General features: G+C 46.3%; 1 pseudogene; it reads left to right on the top strand.

The window, feature by feature from the left end:
* The first annotated feature begins 340 nt into the window (after positions 1–340).
* Positions 341–4,949, top strand: LOC109737543 (fruit bromelain-like; annotated as a pseudogene).
* Positions 4,950–7,747: the final 2,798 nt, after the last annotated feature.

Below are 7,747 nucleotides of genomic sequence, written 5' to 3'. Positions count from 1 at the left end.
CTTTCCAAAACTACTTTGAACGCCTGAGACGAATCGTCCTTCGGTCTTGCCGTAGGCGAGATATAGCCCTGGTGACCCGAGCTTCACATTTTTTTTTCGCGGAAACCCAACCATCACATACTCGTTCATCTTCGTAACTCTCTTCTCGACAGCATGATTATGCGAGCTTGATGCCTGCTCCATCACCTCGAGATATTTCGAATCGGGCTTGAAATGAACGGCCGGCCAGCGGATCACGACGAAGCAGACAGTGCATTCACTGGCGTGCATGCACCTCCATCACAGCCACGTAAAGCTACCTTGATGGGTGATGGCCCATTGTGGTTTTGGGTGGCTCAATCAATTGGCCATGGCCCCTTTGTGGTGAACCGTGAACGTGATTTCACAGCGACAGTAGAGAGAGAGAGAGTAGGGTGTCGCAGCCTCGATCGCGGAGGTGACAACGTGGCCGTCCAAAGCGACATCCACCTGCCACGAGTAATACCTCCGAGTTAAAGCCGTCCACCAATCATGCCGCTCATGTATAAAACGCGGCCGCGGCAACAGCAGCCGCACCGGCGACGATCGACATGGCTGCCCCCTCCCTTTCCCGTCCCGTAGCCCTGGCCATCCTTCTCCTATGCTGCCTCGTCGCCTCCATGCGGGGGACGAGCCAGCAGGTCGAGGAGTCGTCCATGGTGGACAGGTTCCACCGGTGGATGAAGCAGCACGGCAAGTCGTACCCGATCGACCGCCGACGAGAAGCTGCGGCGGTTCGAGGTGTACCGGCGTAACGTGGAGGACATCGAGGCCACGAACCGGGAGGGCAGGCTCAGCTACACGCTCGGCGAGAACCAGTTCACCGACCTCACCAGCGAGGAGTTCCTGGCGACGTACACCGGCCGGTTCACCGTGCCGCCGGAGATGAGTGAAGCGGGGGATGACTACGCCGAGATGTTGATCACTACTCGTGCCGGGGACGTCGCCGAGGGGCACGGCGCCAACCTGTCTGCTGCGGTGCCTGAGAGCGTGGACTGGCGAGAAATGGGTGCCGTCACGCCCGTCGAGCATCAATGAAACTGCGGTGAGTACGGTCATCGTCTACACTTGAATATACATCTTTTTTTTGTATCTTATATGTATTTGATTGCCCTCATTGCGTCAGATCAAATCGATTTTGAGGCTGGCTTAGATTGGAAGTTTCTAAAGAAAAAGGCTGGCTTCGTATACAAAGTATACATGAGATCGCTGGCGTGCAGGTTAAAATTTAGTTTTTGGAAGAACGTATCGTTCAAACTTGGACCTTGTTGCTAGACTTAAAACTAATTAACGAGTTGTGGTGTTCAAGAAAATAAAAAAAATAACGAGTTGTGTGTGCATGTTAACCGGCGTGTCGTGTAGACAACAAATTTGACGTTGCTTAAAAAAAACAATTTTGCACGTTAACTCGCTGTAATAAAACACACACACAATGAACCATATTAAAATGGCAACCAGTACAGAACTGACGAGGGACATGCATCCACGGTGTGGTGTTTTGTTGCGCAAAGTCTCTTTTACCGGCAACGGGAGCTACCGGGCAACGCACAGCCAATGGGATTCTGCCACATGGTGTGTACCCCGATACAGTCGCACGTATTTGATATCTTTCCCTGGCTTTAAGCGTTAGTATTTCTCTCTTGTGGGTTCCACCATTAGCAGATAAAGGTAGCATGCATTGTCCTATACTTCTTTTTTTCTGACATGGGTACAGGTTATGACACATTCACTCTCTCCTCTCCCACCAACAAACCCATCATTTTATTCACCCCATGACAATTTTAATCATTCATATCTTTTAACTTATAATTTTGTTTATGAAATAATTTATATATTTGAATTAATTGCGCCGAGACCTTTAGAACAAGAGCAATCTTGGATTTATTTGAAACAAGTTTAATTTTCAATGTTTCAATTAACATATTTCACTCAATATATTTTGTGTGGAACTGCGTATTTTTAATGTTTGATACTGATATTTGTGATCAGTGAAATACGTTTCCATTTTGTTAGAAATACGTTTCCATTTGTGATCATTATAGAATTTGTTTTATAGATTCAAATTCCTTGCAACATGATCTTCAGAACAAGATCAATCTTGAATATTTTTAAATTAGATTTCAAAATAACATGTTTCATAGTCTTCAAAAAATATCTTGTTTCATAGATTTCACTTAGTTCAAAAAATAAATTTCACTAAGTTCGTAGATATAAAGTATTCCAAAGAATTGAAACATACATTTTGTAACGAGTGAAATCACTTTTTACAAACAAGTGAAATATAGTATTTCAATTGAATGAGTGTAATATATTTTCTGAAACTAGTGAAATGAGTGAAATCTATCTTTTGTAACAAGTGAAATCACTTTTTTGAAACAAGTGAAATATAGTATTTCAATTGAATGAGTGTAATATGTTTTCTGAAACTAGTGAAATGAGTGAAATCTATCTTTTGTAACGAGCGAAAGCACTTGTAAAGAGATTGTTTTTGTAAAGAGTGAATCAGTTTTCCAAATCACAGAATTGTGTTTTTTCAAACTTGTGAAATACTCATTTCGGAATGAGTGGAACTATATTCTTTCAAATGAGTGAAACAGTAAAAGTACTTTTTGAGATATATTTTGTAATGAGTGAAAACAGATCTGCAATTCAGCGAAATGCTTTTCTTCAAATATTCTTTGAGATATATCTTGTAATGAGATATATTTTGTAATCGGTTTTCTGAAACAAGTGAAATATAGTTTTTCAGTTGAGCTAGGGTAATGCGTTTTCTGAAATAAGTGAAATAAGCTGTTTGAAATAAGCGAAATATATCTTTTTGGTGTGAAACGGCCTTTTTCATTTTTGTCATTTCACTCAATTTTAAGCTCGTTTAAATTATAGCATTACAGTCCGCGTATTTCACTCAATTTCTTTAGTATATTTGTCAAGATGGTTATTCCACTATGGCAACATGAGTGGAAGCAGTTTTATAAAATGAGTGAAATAAGTTTTTAAATGAGGGAAAATTATTTTTTAATTGAGTGAAATATGTTTTTATATAATGAGTGAAATTTGTTTTATGAAATCTGTAAAAATAAAACTAGTTCAAATGCATCCATAATTGATCTTGTTCTGACCATCTTCTCGCTACGAATTCAAATATAAAAAAAGTTTCAAAAACGGAGATTTAGTTCAAAATATATCAATCATTCAAAATATGACTACAAAATAAAATACCCACCTTTTGCATGGAGAGAGAGAATGCATGCAATTGTCCTTCTACCCACTCTGTGGCTCTCTCTGGTGTTAAAGCCGACACAAGCTGACACACCATTGTATTCCTCTCTCCAAGCTTACGTATAACACTAGAAAAGATATCTCATGTTATACATGCAAAGCAAGCACAAATCCCAATATAAGCAGTGAACGGCGGATGCTTCACCGCTAGCTCCCGACACCGGTAAATTTACTTAGTCGTGTTTTGTTGGTCGAGCTATCAGTCTGCATATACGATTGCCTGTTAAAATTTGCCTGTTTGAGCTGTTTTAACATGGTCCCTCATACGTCGTCTTTTTACATAAAAGTTAATAGTATATAATAGATCTGCCGTTGATTTTATTAAGTAGTGGGTCTGAGTAACTCTTACCCTCTTGCTTAGGGTGTACACTTGGAGGTCGGGTGCCTTTGCATAACTGAAACATCTGACATTTTGTGTTGGGCTCGACCGAACAGGGTCCTGTTGGGCTTTTGCTGCAGTAGCAGCAGTAGAGATCTTACACGAAATCAAGACCGGGGAGGTGGTGGACCTGTCCAAGCAAGAACTCGTGGACTGCGGCATGTATGGCTGCGACATAGGTAAATCCTACATGGCCATGAAATGGATCTCGAGGAATGGCGGCATCACAACGGAAGAGGACTACCCATACAAGGGAACGAAGGGCACATGCGACTCGAGCAAACTGAAGAACCACGCCATCACCATGCGTGGCTATAGCCGGGTGGCGCCAGAAGCTCATGGAGGCGGTGGCTAAGCAGTCCGTGACCGTCATCATCGAGGTTGCCGCGAGCTTCGCGAAGAACAAGAGCGGTGTGTACTCGGGTCCATGCGGGTATGACTATAACCACATCGTCACCATCGTGGGGTACGGGAAGGATGACGCCGCTGGGAAGAAGTACTGGATCGTGAAGAACTCGCATGGGACATCTTTTGGGATGGATGGATATATATTGATGGAGAGGGATTATGCTGATTCACGAGGCTTGTGCGGCCTCTGCCTACTGGCCCACTTACCCTACAATGTGATCCATGTGATGGCACCGTGTGCGTCATGTCATCGACCTAATAAGTATGTACTTTACGTATGTGTTCATACCATACCATGTTGTACGTGAATCGCTCACGATGTATCACTGTAATCAACAAGGAAATGGTTTGTTGTTTAGGCGCCGAGGTGACCTTCTTGAATACAATGACCAAAGTAAATTTTTGGGACAAGTTGCCGGTGAATTCCATTCTTTCCAAGAAGGTGTATGTGACGCCCGGATAATCAAGCTACAGTAAAACACTGCTAACGATGCCATGTCACCATGATCACTTTAGTTAACCTCGGGTTAGTTCAAAAAACCGATTCAAAATTCAAATTCAAATTCAAGTCAAACAACTAAAATTTTCAAAAGTCAAAACTAAAATGTTCTCCATGTGACAAATAAATCATGGATATTATTGGTGGAGAAATAATTAAATACCCCAAAGTGATTAAAACAACAGCATAAACAATTAATTATACCCCTATTATATTTTACAAAATACTAAACAATTTAGCTAGGTGCCAAAGTTATTGTGGCAGTAGTATATTTACAAATACTAAGTTAGGTGCTGGTGATAAATTTTACAAAACTAAAATAAAAGAAAATAGATAAAGAAAAGAAAACAGAAAAGAAATATAAAAAAAAACAAAAGGCCCCCTCCCCCACTGGGCCTCTTGGCCCAGTTGGCTCAGCCGACCAGGCCGGCCCAGCCGGCCCACCCCGCACCGAACCCTAGCCCTATCCCCTCGTCCACCCCACAACCCCCACTTCCCTGCACGATCTCCCCCACTCCTCTCGATCTCTCCCACGCCTCTCTCCCCTTCCCCCATCTGGATCGGGGAAGAGGAGCCAGATCACGTGCCGCTCCGCGCCCCTGACGCCGCTGCCGCCGGATCGCCCGGACCCCCCTGTCGCCGACCACCGCTGGACCTCGCCGGCCGCCGTCGCCTACGTTCGTCGCCGCCTCCTCCCCAGCGGCGCGCGTCCCCGTCCTCCGCCTTGAGCCCACTGCCGCCCCCCTGCAGCTCCCTGTGAGCACCCCCGTCCGCTCCTCTCCCCTCTGTCCCTCACGCCCGCACCTCGCCCGCGCGTCCCGCGTGCCCCGGCCTGCTGCCGCCCCACGCTCCGACCGAGCCCGCCTCGTCGCGCGCACAGCTCCCCACCATCTGCTCCGGCCGCGCTCCCGGTCACTCCGGCCTTCCCCGCGCGCGCCCGCAAGCGCCTCCCCCCCACTCGCGTCTGCCGTTGCCGGCGCCGCCCGCTGCGACCGAAACCCGCGCCCGCCGCCGGCGAACGCCCTCGCCGGCCACGCGCCCTGCTCACCTGCCGCAGCTCCCGCGGCCGGCCGCGCCCCCTGGCCACGCGCCGGTGCCTCTGCTGCCTCGTCGAGGCCATGGCCTCCCCCATGCCCGGGTTCGCCCCTCTTCGGGTGCACACACGCCCGCACCCGTGCGCCCGCTAAGCCACTGGGCCTATGACGAGTGGGGCCTCGCCCCTAAAACGTTTAGTAAAAAAAAGAATTTAAAAAGAATTTAAAATAATAATGAGAATAAAAATAATAAATTAATTAATAAAAATTAATGAATAAATAAATAAAGAAAATAAAAATAAAAATAAAAATAATTAATTAATTAGTTAATTAATTAAGTTAATTAACCCTGTTTAGATTAATCTAATTTAATTAATTAGTTTAATTAATAGTTAATTAATTAGTTAGCCCTAATTACCCTAATCAGTCTATGACATGTGGGACCCACGTGTCAGATGACTCCTGACGTCAGCATGATGTCATGCTGATGTCATCGCAACACTGTTTTGGATAATGTTGAATTAAATAATTAATTAAAATTCAGAAAATTAGTAAATCTTTAGAAAATCATATCTTTTAAACCGTAGCTCAGATGAAAATACTTTCTACATGAAAGTTTCTCAGAACGACGAGCTGAATCCGAATACACAGTCCGTTCGTCCACCACGCGTCCCTAGCATAGTGAACCTGCAACATTTCACCTCCGGTTCATCTGTCCGAAAACGTGAAACACCGGGGATACTTTCCCGGATGTCTCCCCCCTTCACCGGTATCACCTCATACCGCGTTAGAACACGTCTAGCTCTGCCTGTTGTCCTGTTATGCACTTGCTTGTTATGTATTTACTGTTTCTCCCCCCCTCTTCTCTTCGGTAGACCCCGTGACGATGCTGATGCCCCTGTGGTCGACTACGTCACCGACGACCCCTCCTACTTGCCAGAGCAACCAGGCAAGCCCCCCCCCCTTGATCACCAGATATCGCCTATTCTTCTCTATACTGCTTGCATTAGAGTAGTGTAGCATGTTACTGCTTTCCGATATCCTATCCTGATGCATAGCCTATCCTTGCTACTACTGTTGATACCTTTACCTGCAATCCTACATGCTTAGTATAGGATGCTAGTGTTCCATCAGTGGCCCTACACTCTTGTCCGTCTGCCATGCTATGCTACTGGGACGTGATCACTTCGGGAGGTGATCACGGGTATATACTATATACATTATATACACGACACATGTGGTGACTAAAGTCGGGTCGGCTCGAGGAGTACCCGCAAGTGATTCTGATGAGGGGGCTGAAAGGACAGGTGGCTCCACCCCGGTAGAGGTGGGCCTGGGTTCCTGACGGCCCCCGACTGTTACTTTATGGCGGAGCGACAGGGTAGGTTGAGACCGCCTAGGAGAGAGGTGGGCCTGGCCCTGGTCGGCGTTCGCGGTTACTTAACACGCTTAACGAGATCTTGGTATTTGATCTGAGTCTGGCCATTTGGTCTATACGCACTAACCATCTACGTGGGAGTAGTTATGGGTATCCCGGCGTCGTGGTATCAGCCGAAGCTCTTTTGACGTCAGCAACTGAGTGGCGCGCGCCGCATTGGACCGTAAGCTCGCGCTTGTATTAAGGGGGCTAGGTCTGCTTCCAGCCGCGTACGCAACGTGTAGGTGTGCATAGGGCGATGGGCCCAGACCCCTGCGCGCATAGGGTTAGACCGGCGTGCTGACCTCTCTGTTGAGCCTAGGTGGGGCTGCGACGTGTTGATCTTACGAGGCCGGGCATGACCCAGAAAAGTGTGTCCGGCCAAATGGGATCGAGCGTGTTGGGTTATGTGGTGCACCCCTGCAGGGAAGTTTATCTATTCGAATAGCCGTGTCCCTCGGTAAAAGGACGACCCGGAGTTGTACCTTGACCTTATGACAACTAGAACCGGATACTTAATAAAACACACCCTTCCAAGTGCCAGATACAACCCGGTGATCGCTCTCTAACAGGGCGACGAGGAGGGGATCGCCGGGTAGGATTATGCTATGCGATGCTACTTGGAGGACTTCAATCTACTCTCTTCTACACGCTGTAAGATGGAGGCTGCCAGAAGCGTAGTCTTCTACAGGATTAGCTATCCCCCTCTTATT

Source organism: Aegilops tauschii, chromosome 2 (genome assembly GCF_002575655.3).
Source record: "Aegilops tauschii subsp. strangulata cultivar AL8/78 chromosome 2, Aet v6.0, whole genome shotgun sequence".
Classification (NCBI taxonomy): domain Eukaryota; kingdom Viridiplantae; phylum Streptophyta; class Magnoliopsida; order Poales; family Poaceae; genus Aegilops; species Aegilops tauschii.
Note: the sequence above shows the minus strand (reverse complement) of the source record. Positions and strands in the feature narration are given on the sequence as shown.